Source organism: Microcaecilia unicolor, unplaced genomic scaffold (assembly GCF_901765095.1).
Source record: "Microcaecilia unicolor unplaced genomic scaffold, aMicUni1.1, whole genome shotgun sequence".
NCBI lineage: Eukaryota > Metazoa > Chordata > Amphibia > Gymnophiona > Siphonopidae > Microcaecilia > Microcaecilia unicolor.
In genome coordinates, this window is record NW_021962870.1 from 197,522 (window position 1) to 212,289 (window position 14,768).

Below are 14,768 nucleotides of genomic sequence, written 5' to 3' on the forward strand. Positions count from 1 at the left end.
GCCGGCCTTTTTTTTTCCATTATCGGCCGAGGGCGGCCATGTGTTAAGCATGCCCTCGTCCCGCCTTCACTACACCTCCATCACGCCCCCTAACACTTTAGCTGCCCCTGCGATGGACTGCAGTTGAGGCCGGCAAAAATTGGCTTTCGATTATGCCAATTTCGCCGGCCTTGAGAGATGGGCGGCCATCTCCTGATTTGTGTCAGAAGATGGCCACCCTTCTCTTTCGAAAATAAGCTGGTTAGTGTTCAATACGGGCTTTGGTTTCATTGTGTTGCTTGGGTTCGGCATTTAAGTTGGATCAGTAGGGTATGCCTTTTTGAACAGGTTGGTCTTTAGTGATTTCCGGAAGTTGAGGTGGTTGTACGTTGTTTTTATGGTTTTCGGTAGTGCATTCCACAGTTGCGTGCTTACATAGGAGAAGCTGGATCCATAAATTGATTTGTACTTGAGTCCTTTGCAGCTAGGCTAGTGAAAGTTTAAGTATGTTCGCGATGGTCCGTTTGTATTTCTGGTTGGCAGGTCTATAAGGTCGGTCATATATCCCGGGGCTTCACCATAGATAATTTTGTGGACCAGGGTGCAGATTTTGAAAGTTATAAGTTCTTTGATTGGGAGCCAATGCAGTTTTTGTCAGAGGGGTTTGGCGCTTTCGAATCGCGTTTTTCCAAATATTAGCCTGGCTGCTGTGTGTTGGGCAGTTTGTAGTTTCTTTATGAGTTGCTCTTTGCATCCTGCATAAATTCCATTGCAGTAGTCTGCATGGCTTAGTACCATTGATTGTATTAGGTTGCGGAATGTTGCCCTCGGGAAGAATGGTTTCACGCGTTTGAGTTTCCACATCGAATGGAACATTTTCTTGATTATGGAGTTAACTTGGCTTTCGAGTGTAAGGTTCCGATCGATTATGATGCCGAGGATTTTCAGGCTGTCTGAAATAGGGAGAGTGTGATCTGGGGTGACTAAGTTTGTGGGTATGTTCATATTGTATTGGGATGAAGGGATGAGGGAGTGTGTTTTTTCTGTATTGAGTTTTAGTTGGAATGCATTTGCCCATGAGCTCATGGTGTACAAGCCGAGGTTGATTTCGTTGGTAATTTCTGTCAAATCATGTTTGAATGGGATGTATATTGTAACATCGTCTGCGTAGATGAATGGATTGAGGCCCTGGGTGGATAAAGACTTGGCTAATGGGGTCATCATCAGGTTGAAAAGGATCGGTGATAATGGTAACCCTTGAGGTACTCCGCAGTCTGCTTTCCACGGTGATGATATATTTGAATTCGATTTCACTTGGTATGTTCTGGTGGTTAGGAAGCCCTTGATCCAGCTGGGTACATTTCCACTAATCCCGAAGTAGTCTAGGAGTCTTAGTAGTATGTTATGGTTTACCATGTCGAAAGCACTGGACATGTCGAATTGGAGGAGAAATATACTTTTGTCAGTTGCTATTTTCTGCTTGAATTTGGCCAGGAGGGTGGTTAGCACTGTTTCAGTGCTGTGGCGGGAGTGAAAATCTGATTGTGATTCATGTAGTATTGAGAATTTGTGTATGTAATCGGTGAGTTGCTTTGTTACCATACTTTCCATCAGCTTGACTGCTAGTGGGATAGATGCTACTGGGCGGTAGTTGGTAAGTTCATTTGTGTTTTTCTTGGTATCTTTTGGTAAGGGGGTGAGTAGCATGTTGCCATTTTCCTTGGGGAATAGACCTTGTTGGAGCTTGAAGTTTAGGTGGGATGTGAGATCTGCTGTGAATCGATCAGGGACGGATTTTATAAGGTAGCTGGGGCAGGTGTCCAGTTTGCAGTGAGTGTCGGAGGCTTTGCTGAGCGCCTGGGCAATGGTTTTGTTGGTGAGGAGAGTGAATTTTGACCAGATTCTATCCGCTGGGTATTCTCCTGAGGTTGGGTCCAGGCCATTGATGAAGTTTTCGATATTGTTGGTACTCTGAGGAAGGTTATTTCATAGTTTTACAATTTTTTCATTGAAGTATTTGGCAAGTTTGTCTGCCGATGGGATGCCTGAATTGGTTGTGGTGACCGGGGTAGTGTCTAGTAGTTTATATATGAGTTGGTATAGTTTCTTGATGACTTTGTGATCTGGTCCTGTTTTGGTTTTATAGTATGATCTTTTGGCTTGTCTTATTTGTATTTGTATTTTCTGTGTTTGAGCGTTTCTCTAAATTATGCACTCTGTTATAGAATATGCCCACTCTGCATCTAACTTAGTCGCTGATATTTACACCAAGTTTTATTTGGTGTAATTATCCATGACTAGATTTAGTTTAATTGCATGGACAGAATCTAGGCATATTCTATAAACTGTGCCTAACTTTAGTCGTAGTTTATAGAATATGTCTTGGTGTACTTTGTTCAGTGTCAATTTTTAAGGCACCTTGTATAGAATTTAACCCTAAATAAATACTTGCATAAAACAAATATAGCATCAGTACAACACATAAGAAAATAAATCACAACAAATAAATGACATGAACATGGATATTATTTAAAATTCATGTTTAAAAACACAGTGAAAAAATTACATCAATAGAAAACTATAGTAAAATAAAGCATATGAAATCATAACATAACAGGAGATGAATTACTTCTGCAGACTTTGACATAGAGGAATAACATAAGGAATTTTCAGAGTTATTAATTTTGCTGGATACAGAATGTTTGGCAAAAAAAATTTGAATACTGCTCAGATATGAGAAAACAGACCTGTCTCCAACATCCCCATGAAGACCGCTGAAAGCCTGGAACAATAGAACTGACTGGGTGGATCACCAGCAACCACCTAGAATGGATATAACAAAAGAAAGACCATCTACCTGAAACTCCCAGATAATGACCTACCTAATTCTGTCAAGTACCTCTGGGGGTGTATATGGTATAGCACATGATATAATTTAATCATGTGACCAGCTAATTCCACATTTCTAAATCTTCATCTCAAAACCCAGAAAGAACACCCCAAATGATCAACACTATGGCACAACAGGAATTATTCTAAAAGCTGGAACACAGCCCCTCCCCCTCCTTGCTCTTCTCTCTGGACTCACGACCTGCATCTTTCTCTGATCTTCACTGAATCTCTGGGCTTGCTGGACGCCACACACATAACCCAGGTAAGAGTTTCTCCAGGTTCCAATACTAACAAATCTGAAAAAAAAAACCCTTATTTTCCAGCAACAATCACCATCAACTTCTGTGCCAGTGATTTCATATTTTTATGCTGGAATTGTCTTAAAGGTGCTTTCATTAGAATTGTGTTTTTTTTCTGAAGTAATTCCTACATGGGGGAAGGGAGAAGAAAGACTATGTAGTGGAATTCAATGAGTGGCTTTAGTCTTGGTATAGAGAAGGAAGTTGTCGAGAATTGGGGGGGTCCCGAGCCCCCCAAGAAGGCTCCATCTCTAAATAGCACTAGTACTTACAGCCTTTCATCATTAAGTGAAGCCCACAAATCATCATTTGGAATGAAGAGTTTATTTGCAAATCAGACTTTAATCAGGTACATTCAGCAGACAGATTCTGGGTACAACTGGACAGAGCGTTGCTGCTTCCAAGGCGTTGGGGAAAAGTTCCAACGAGGGCTTGCATGCACCCTGCTTTTATACAATTTGGTCACTATACAAGTCTATGGAGAGGGATTTTTTTTCTAATCTTGCTCAATCTCTCTGAATCATACCCGGTCAGGTGCCCTTCTTTCCGTTTTAGCTATTGCAAGTTATTGTGCAATTTCCCTTTTTGTAAACACTTCCCTAGATACGGACATCCAAACATCCAAACATGGTATCTCCCTAGAAAGGGACATCCAAACATGGACAAATCTGTCTTATATCATCTTGTGATCTGGCTTAGGATTTTAGCCATCAATTCCTTGATCTTGGCTTTTGCACTGCTTTTGAATGTCACACTAAATTCTAATGAGGCTTATCAAGCAGCCCTGCTTCTGCAGGTGCTTAGCAACAAGGCCATCATCAGATTTTTAGGCCTAGTCAGTGCCTTTTAGCAGTTTAAGCTGTTTAAGGTATGTAAATTGACCCACCACTATTCCAGTGGATGGATCCCAAGCGGGGACACATATTAACTTACAGGAAAAGCACGTCCTTGCTCAGCCAGTCATAGATTTTTAAACCTAGCTGGTATTTTTACAGCCTGAGTCCTAAAATCTGGCCTTCCACCCTTCCGGTGGTCATCCAGTGAGGGCCTCTTGCTGTACTATAATTATACATTCCCCACTTGTCACCCCCTCTGAGGAGGGGTGACACAAAGCTCGTCAAGCTTGTCATCATCCATTCCAGAAGGTGGCAAGCTATCAAACTAGAGGGGGAGTTTTGGTCTTACAAATTGCTAGAAGGTATGGTGCAAGACAGGAAACTTCATTCTTAGGTGGTATATTTTGGACATATGGAATTCCCTTTATATTACCCCACCCCTTGGGCTTAATCCTGATGTCATCTCTCTTGAGGTTTTATGAATGGGACAAATCCATGAGTTCATCTACAAAATCCCATGAAGTATAGGTATGTGGGTAATAGCAATTTCAGGTGGATCATACTAATAAACACTTTCAGTCTTTCTATGGCCTTCTATTATATCTGTTGTATAGCGCATGGAGAGATAATCTAATGTATCTATCTCAGTGGTCCTCGGAAAGGAATAGGTTGTTTGATTAAGCATTGTATGGTTGGCTCAACAATATATGGTTAGTACTCAGATGCAGGCTGTTTTAGGTTGTAGGTATTCAGAATCCTTAAAAGGTCGGAATTCCTGGACCTTACTATTACTCATCATTGGCATCCAATCATGAGCACTAAAATTGGATAGAAGTATGAGGTTGGCCTCATAAAGCAAAAGGGTCAATCCTAGGAAAATTTTATATTAACAAAGGTCATGCATGGAACTGACATATGCATAATGATCTGGAAGTATGGGAAGCATTTTTATATATCCGTTATCCCACTTGGAGCTTAGTCAAACTACAGAAAGATATGCAGCTTAAGTAAGCCTACACCAAAGTTAAACAATTGCATAACTGGTTGATACTAAACAGGGTTTACACCTACATTATGATATCATTAGCCGTATTTAGGCGTTTGATGTTACCCCTGTGTCTGAGCAATATCAACTTCAATTTAATTCACATAAACAGAAATAACGGGGAAACTCTTAGAAAACATTTAGAACAATAAAGGAAATAATAGGAAATAAAAAATAAACCTTTTGCAATATATAGACAGGATTACTGCGAAACTGAAAATAAAACAACATATGAATCTATAAGTCCATAAACAGCAACAGTAAATCTCAAGTTAAGTATCAGTTCTGAATCTCTTTCATCGATCATGGTTGAGGCGGTGGAAGCGCTGAAGAATCTGGACGGAGATCTGGGTTTTCAGGCTGGCCTGCTGAAGGAGTGGCTGGTCTTGAGATGGTTAGGCTGGTAACCTCAGGTTCTGTGGCTGAGTAAACCCGTATATCTTTCACATGGACCCAAAACTTGTGGTCCAGTAGTTGCAAGGTGTAAAGATTATTGCCACAACCTTGGGGGATCTAACATCATTTGGGCCTGGATAGATCTTGAAGATGTACTTGTGGTGTACAAACTTGGATCTTTCCATGTCTTTATTCTAGGCATGCCACCATCATTATTAGTCCATCAAGAGTCAAATAATACTATAGATGTCAAGAGAAGATGAAGACAATGTAAACATGGAGAAAACAGTGCTAATTAAGTGCAAAGCACAAGGGAAACCATAAGGTACAATAATGAAAAGCCAATTTACTAAATAGCAATAGTATATATGAAATTATATCTCCTGATTGGTAGGGATCAGAGCTTCAACTTCAACCCTCTTAATACCTAAGAATTGGGATTTGCATAATATATCCCCACTTCTGGCTTGCATATATGCAAGACAGATTGGTAATTACTACTAAGAGATGATAAATTGAAAATTAAGAGATTGATGTTGATTGTTCAAGTTATTGAGGTATGGAGGGTCAGGAATATGGTGCACAAAAATAGTCAAAAGGCACGGGCAATGCGTTGCAATCTATCGCCAGTAGGTATGAAATCTTCACCTGCGATGACTAAACATTCACCAAGGGTTTGGGCCCTCAGCTTGCAGGAGGCCAGCAGGACTTATGAGTTAGATATTCAGAAAGAAGGGTAGCTTAGGAAATAGTCCTAATCAAAGCAGAAGCCTAATGTGCAGTCGCTGTCTGTTGTAACAGAGAGCTCATACGTAAAGTGCCATGTAGGTTCTGAAAAAGAGGAGCCTGCAAAAATATTTAATACAATAGAATAGTTAAGAGCATAACCAAGAAGGTCTAAATTAATGACATCATTTGACAAAGAAATTCTCATTCGAGAAGTTGGCACTTCTTTTCTTGCCAGAGGTCAGTGGTAGCAGAAGTACCAAACTGGAATAGAGGCGGTTATGATAGATCAGGAATTGGATTAACAGTCTTCACTCAACCTACAGGACTTAATAAATAGAGATGAGATACGAGTAATGCCTAGTAGTTAAATCTTAGCACAGGATCATTAGAAAGAAAAGTCAAAGAGAGCCTTGCTAGTTCCTTGGGGGCACCAATAGGTGGATGCGTAGTTTCAATATATAAAATCATAAGTTACAAGTAGAGAAAACAATTTGTCTCTGTAGATTAGATGTTGCTGGCACAGGAAGTCAGCAGAGTCTGAGGAAACATTGTGGTCAGAGTGTGCTCTAGGAAAATGCAGACTTTAACATGATATTTTAAAAGATAGAGAAAAGCCCAATATCAGAAAAGAAAGATGTAAAAACTATATATTTCTATGAGGCCTCCTCACGTGACCTTTACAAGGTTTAAATAGGTCAAATGAGAAGGACAATAACCTATAGTCCTCTGTAATACTTCAGAGCCAAATTTGGAAATGAAAATTATATTAAATTCTAAAATGATCCTTTCTATGCTTTCACAATTTGAGCCCTAAATTATGAGAGCATATCAAGATTCACATTCAGAGGGATAGCTAAAAATAAGCGTATATATTCCCAGGAATCAATTTACAATTTAGAGTATATTTTAAATTACAGAGGAGGAGCAGCTTTATAAGCAGGAGACAAGTAGGAGCATTTCTTAAAACATTTTAGTAAAATTCAAAATCAAGGATATAATAACAATTTTTATTAATGCAATAAATGCATAAATTGACCTGTAGGATATGTTCATATAGACCAGTATGATAATGGAACCAGCTTGTAAGCCTACATTGTAATTGAATTCTAAACAAAGAGTAGCAAGGATAACATCAGAATCACAGAAAAACCCCATCCAGTTATTTAAAAATCTGAAACACCTAATGAATTACTGAGTTCAAAGCTTTTGTAAAATGAACTTAAGAGAAATAAAAACTACAAGGGTTAATCTCTGTCATTCGGTCCTAAGGAAATCACGAAATAACCGTGCTTCCTGTGCTTAATTTGAGTTTACTGCTCACTGCAAGCATTGGATATTATGGTGACTGAAAATAGGACTATACATCAAACAACAACTGTAAGTTCAAGTTTTCGTATTAAAACTTCTCGTTGGTGGAATTGGTCTTCATAGAATTAATACTTCAGGAGGGGAAAAGGAGAAAAAGAAGGTTATACTTTATCTGTTTCCAGAGATACGGTTCTCAATGAAGAGGAAATTGGCAATTGTAGCTAGTCTGATCTGAACATAGCTCTGAAATAATAGCAAACTAAATTTCTTTAGTTCTGATTTTCAACTGTGCCATTTGGGGTTTGAGAACCAAAAATGCTGGAACTCTATACAATAATATACAAAACTATTAATCTTTAAGAGGCAGGGAAGGAAGTTTGAAATTAGTAGATAAGACGTGAAAAGAAAATTTAAAACAGTTAATTCATTCTTACGGAACACATCCCCAATAAAAGCCAGGAAGTGAACATCAGCACTAGTTATTTTAAACAACGTCACAAATAAACAGTGTTTTAGATGGCATATAATATAGAACCTTTCATAGGAAATATCTGAAATAATATGCAATTTTCAATGAACACATACACGGAGGCACACCTATAAAATTAAAACTAAAAAGGTGCTTGTATTTCTAGTAAAAGCAATTACCAGAAGTCAAAAACAATCAGGTATTTAAACATCACGTCACAAATCAAACAAACATTGCTCAAATGAAATAACATACACTCCTGAAAAAAAACACTCCTTTGAGATTTTACTACCACTGCAGTTGATAGGCAATCTCTCAGGTAACCTTAGAGCACTAATTTAAAACTAAACAAATGATTCCTTAATAACTAGCTGGTTTAATTTATGCCATTTATCACAGGACCACACAGGAACATACAGACATAAAATTAAACAGTAACCTAATCCTGATACGTAGAAAATTTAAAGCTTAGAAGAGGAAGCAAGATATTCTAAATGTAGTTCAAAACCAATCATGGAATTGTGCACGGTTAAGGAATTGTTTAGGGTTTCAAAACAAAAAACATAAAAATAAATATTCAGTAGCCAATCACAAGTCAAAGCACACAGAATAGAAAAGGAAAACCACACTCATACACATACACAGTTATTGTCCCACATACAGAGGTGTCCCTGTGTATTGAGGACAAATCTTAATGCTAAATTTGGTAAATAAAACATTTAAATTAGAGCTAATCCAACAGGCTATGAAAGTATATAACGGCAAGCTTAATAGTAACACATATACTAAATGAAAATATACTCACGATTCGTGCAATGTAATCTCCAGTGCAGAAAATCAATTGAGAAAGAGAACAGTTGGCGGGATCACTACGCCCTTCCGAACTCTCGGTGGCATTGGGAGGTCAACCGCAAAATAGAAAGGTTTTGTTTCGGACGGAAAGTCTCTACCAGAGATCTGAATAGATGTCAGATCACAGTATCTGGTGTTTGGGTGCGGAGAGGAAGATATGAATATAATGGGTACGTGAACAACATCACCCAATATGTATAATACGGGACCTAGTGAGCAAGTGGTCTACAAATAAGTTCCAGACCTGTAACATGCTATAGGAAAAGAATTAGGGTAGTAATATATATATTGATTAGATCTAGAACTGGTACAAGGTCAGTGGTTCAAAAGGCAGCTTCAGGGATAGCAAGTAGACCTAGAAATGAGAATGTGCTAACAGTTTACAAAAACATGCAATGATTATCCTGATAGTAGAACATGCAGAGACATAACACAATCATACTCACGCATCTGCCAATGTACTCCAACATAGGGACCCAAAATAAAAATTACCAATTGGCGGGAAGCTCAACGCTTTTACCGCAGATTAAAATAACAGACAAATGACAGCCACAAAGAGAAAAGGAGAGTTTAAGAAAAAAGTACAAAAAGTGAATGGTGTCAGCTATTATGTATCTATACTACTCTACCCCTAATTAATGAAAACCACTCCCCAGAGTGTGCTTCTAAAAGCATAAAGAAAATCCGGTTTCCCTGCTGCCAAGAGCTATCCAGGTTACTTGGCCAGAGCTCCAGCCCATGATAGAGCCCCCAAAAAGGGACATTGCAAACACTCCCAAAAAGAACTCAAAAACCAGCGAATAAGGTGTCCTGAGTTGGAGAGCAGCGGTCCAATGGGTTTTCCGCTGATTAGAGAACTTCTCGTGTACAACTAACCACCCCAAGGGACCTGTGATTTGAGAACTTCTCGTGTACAACAATCCAGTCAAAAATTTGTGATTAGGAAACTTCTCGTTTAAAAGCTAACCATTCTACAACATTGAAAAGTTAGGAAACTTCTCGTTTAAAAACTAACCATCCAAAAATATTAAAAAGCCCTCGTCAACTAGTCCAAACTCGCAACGAAAAGCGTCAGACGTCTCTATATTGCTCCCACGCTCATCTGTACTAGGTAACTCATATGTGGGCAATAATGCCGAATCCGCAGGCCACTCCGAAAATGGAATGGAAGTGTGCTTCTACTAATTGAGATACCGTCATCCATTGAAGGGTCACCTCCAATGGGTGTAAGCCCCAGGCATCGATATCAAACCCAATGGTTATAGCGTGACACTGGTATATAAGAAAATAAAAATAAAAAATAAAATAAAAATATAGCATATCCCAGGGAAGAGCCCCTGAAACAAACTGCAAAAGTGGTAAAAATAAGTAGATGTAATAAAAAAAAAAAGGAAATTGAAAGAAAGATTTGTAACACTGAACACATGTAAGCTCTTGGGGAATGGTACAACCATAAAAGAGTCATTAGACAATAGATTTTCTATTAAATAATTCATAAGAAGGGACTCAAAGCATTAAATGAAACAGCCGACAGTAAGGAAGCCTGCAAAACCAGGACAATACAATACAAAATAAAATCATTCACACTGTTGTGCTGCATAAACTGCATTAAAGTCTGAAACAAAAGTGACACACGCAAAATAGGAAGTAGGTGGGACTTAGAGAGGGAGAAAAAATTAATTTTGATAGACAAGTAGAGCAAACCAATGAACAAACGACTTAGCATGTTCCCCATATCAGAGGAAGAAAAAGCTGTACAACAAAATTGGAATATCAAGTAAATGAACAAAAAACCTGGAAAAAACAGACTGTAAATCATTATTATTATGGAACTTGCAATATTACACTGCAGAAACAAAGGCCATTCTAGACAAGCAACGATCCAGCGCTGCAACCACAAAAATGAAACCGAAAACTTTCAAACACTGCTGTTCGTGGGAGAGTGCACATACAAAGAACCTAGAGAACCGGCAAGTGGATTAACAAAAGATAAGTGATTTAAAAGAAATATGTACCATTACATAGGAATATCATTATGCATGCTGAGAAAATGTGCCATAAAACAAGGGTTAAACTTGCAGAAAAACTGAATATATGATTGAACTGAAAACGATGGCGTACACCATTTATTTATAGAACGCGAACACAGTCTCGCAGCCTTAACTAAAAATGAAAACCCAAGCTTTTCACAGTAGAGCAAATCAGTAGTTTACAATCTAACTTGCATCCTGAAAAGTTACGGGCAAGCAGTTCTACAGGAAATAAGTGCATATTAATCATGCCGTTCAGAAACAATGGCATAAACTATGTCCCGGAGCCAAAAATAACATAGTAAGAAGGCTAAGGATACTGAAATTGCTTCTAAGTCATGTTATCATGAAACTACATAACGGGTTGTCACGTCAATTATCCCCTCACTGCTAAACAAATGCTGCATATGTTTGTCCTAATCCAAAAACGGACTCACACAATTACTGTTCCCAACATTACATAGCAAAGTATCAATTCTAAATATAATAACAATAATCAACGGAGGGCCACACATTTAAATGTTACTACTTTTGATATGAGGGACAATTTTGTAGGGAGGAAAATAAATAAAATTATGTAAGAGGAGAGCATCAGAGAGGAGGGCAGGGAGGTGTATTCAAAGTATGGAGCGTCACCAGTGGTTATGTCACAATAAAGCCCCATTTCAAACTACAATTCAGGAAAAACCTCAGCAATTATATATGAAATTATTGCAACAGCTTGGGAGAAAGAACATCGGCTGCATTGTCAACAACAGGAACACTTAATATAAAAGTGAATTCAGAACCGATTACACAAGCTAGAAGGGACCAAAAGCCAATGTCAAATAGGAAACAATGACAAACCTTAAGCATTATTAATTAAAAAGTATAACATTGTCCCAAAACAAATTGGTAATTAAAAGGGTGTGATAACAGCTACTAGACAAGTACAAATTTAAATTACCAACTGAAATAATAGCCAGAGACCTTTTGCAAGGAAAAAAAGTATAGGTGAAGTGAGATAAATTTAACAGTCGTACAGCCGAGGCTGTGACAGGAGAGAGTGGGTACAGGGAAAAAAAAAAGTGGCAAATTCACGTCAGAGAAGCAGTAACAACGGGAGCTTAAGGCAGACAACTGTCAGGATTAGTGCAGGACTTTTGGGACTTTTAACAAAGACAAAATACAAAGGAGGGCTTAGAGCATAGTAACAGTTTCATATATAGTGAGTATGGCAGAAAGGTGCCGAAAGTGGCAGAGACGGGGTCTATGCAGCGAAAATTAAACCCGGAAGCATCTAAAGTGGCTGCGGGGAACAGAGACAGAATACAGACCGGGGACTTCTCAAGCGGAGATTTCTAATGTCATGAAAGTTTCAGACGGGGGTTCCCAAAGCAGGCAGGCATAGAAATAAGTGTGGTTTATCAAGTATAAAGCTGTATGACAGGAAGGAAGGGGGGGGGGGGGGGGCAGAAAGAGTTATCAGAGCGGAAGATGGTGACAGTCTGTCAAAAGTAATGGCACAAAACATTTACAGCGCACGAACGGACAGCAAGCTCTCAAGGCATGAGACGCACTTGCAAAATAGAGACACCGGTTAACAATACTTAGAACTGGCAACAGACCTGTCATAGGGAATATTTATAATCAAAGAAATAACTGACAAAATGGTATGGCTGAGAAATAACTGACAGAGAAGGAAACGTAACCTTACTGACAGATAGCCTGTATATAGGAGCAGGGAACATAGCCAGAAGAAAAGGAAGGTGCCGTAGCAGTAACCAACGGAGGCAAATACAAAGTACAGGGCAAGACGTTATTACAAAAGATTATGATAGATTCCAAAGCTAGAGATTAGCAGATACGAGAAGGAGAAAATGCAGAGAAGAGGAAGGAAGTGGGCACTGCCCAAAGAGCTACATTGAAAGAGTCAGTGAAAGACTTTAGGTAAGGGGGAGACACTGAAAAGAGCAAGGAAAAGCAAAATAGTGCAAAGAAGAACCACAGCCATATATAGGAAACTGGTCATCCAGTGAGGGCCTCTTGCTGTACTATAATTATACAAAGTTTTAGATACATAAGAGCATTGGGTAATATGTGGAAAAATAACAGGCTATACTGTAAATACTGGGCTACATCTTTCTGTGCTAGTACTGATGTCATCAAAAGTTATATTACAGGAGGGAAAAAAACCTCAAATTGTAAGGGAACACTCTATCGTTGATAACATCAACATTAAGGAGGTCCCTTAACTCATCATGGGTAAAAAACCTCCTTTATTGTCTCAAAGAAATTTTCATTTTTATATATGGCTCATGCTCTACTTGAGACAACCCTCCGTCTATTTCTGTAAATATAGTACGGAATGGTGCACTTATCTTATTAAATCTGCAGTCAGCTCAAGACCCACCACGGCCCGACTTTGGCCACAGTTTCAAATCCTTCCTCAGGGTCCGTGGTGTCTGACTGGTAAAATCTGTAAATAAAGTGCATCAAGATCACATCAGTTCGCTTATCTCTCTAACTAGACTTCACAGATTCAAACTCAAAATCGGTTTAACTTACACAGTGCTTTCTTCACAGCTAGCTCACGCTTCATAGTCCATCAAAGATGGCTCCGATTTATATATGTCGACGTCAGACGCTGACTCAATAAACCCCTCCTATCTCAAACGTTAATCAAATGACGTCATTTTATGGTTACGCGTTAATTCAAAAAAATTTATTCCATTCGATCTTGGTGTTCATACCAAATGGACATAATGTATGTAAACGAAAAATCCAACGTTCTTGTCTTAACAAAAGGAGTTTCTTATCCCCTCCTCCAGTCTGCCATCCTGTTGCAGTACAAAGCACCTTAAGCTCTCAAAGGAGTGTTCTTCCTTATTACAATGAGCTGCTAGAGGTGCCGTTGTTTATTGATGTTAATATCACTTTTATGTTCATCAACCTCGTAGAAAGTCTTCTCGACGTTTGTCCAATATAAAGTTTATTGCAACTACAAATTATACAATAGACCACCCAATCAGACAAGCATGAAGTACTTTGTCGCAAACTATATTTTTTCTTAGACTGGGGATCTATAAATTCATTAATTTCAAGCATAATGTCACACATGTTACATCCTCCACATTTTTTGTGTCCAACTTGACTTTCTTGTCTGTGTATCGGTTGTCTTAATACTGAAGGGGCCAGAATTTCTTTTAAATTGCAGCCCCTACTATAAGCCAGTCTTAATGTACTGTTCTCAAACTCAGGTAAAGTCTGGATAACATGCCAATGGGATCTAATCGCTGCAGTGGCTCTATTCACCATAGTGGAATGCATAGCACACAGGTCATAACATCTTGTTCCTCTTCATCAATCCTTATAACAATCTGATCGTTGCCTCTCAAAGATTCAATCGCTCATTTTTCTTCTGGGGTACAATTAGAAGATTTTCCTCTGTGGCTACATTCTATTTTTTCTAATTCTTTGAGGATTAGTTGTTTAAAAATAGTCACAGCAGGTTCTGGTGGAGTTGGAGGAATCCACTTCGATTTTAATTTAACCCTTGAGACATCTTTCCTATCAATAGATTGTTCTTTAAAAAAAGATTTAATGTATATCGATTGTATAAATCTCTCAAGGTCTATTCTATTCTGAAATGGATCATAGGACAACCGTGGGTACATAAGATAATCCTTCGCAAGTACTTTATATTCACTGCTGACAGAGGGTATTTCGATAAATTAATTACCTTCGAATCTTCCTTTATTGTGACCGAGTTACTGGTCGGTCGGACCTGTCCGGTCCATAATTCCGATCTTGTCTGGATCCTCGTCTCGAGGCCCTGCGTCTGCCTCTGCGTCGACCTCGTTTCCCTCTGCCTTGTTCTAAAAAACGATTATCACTTCCCGAACTGGTGGAATCAGAGTCTATGCCATCGCTTCCTCCTTCAAAAGTAGGTTT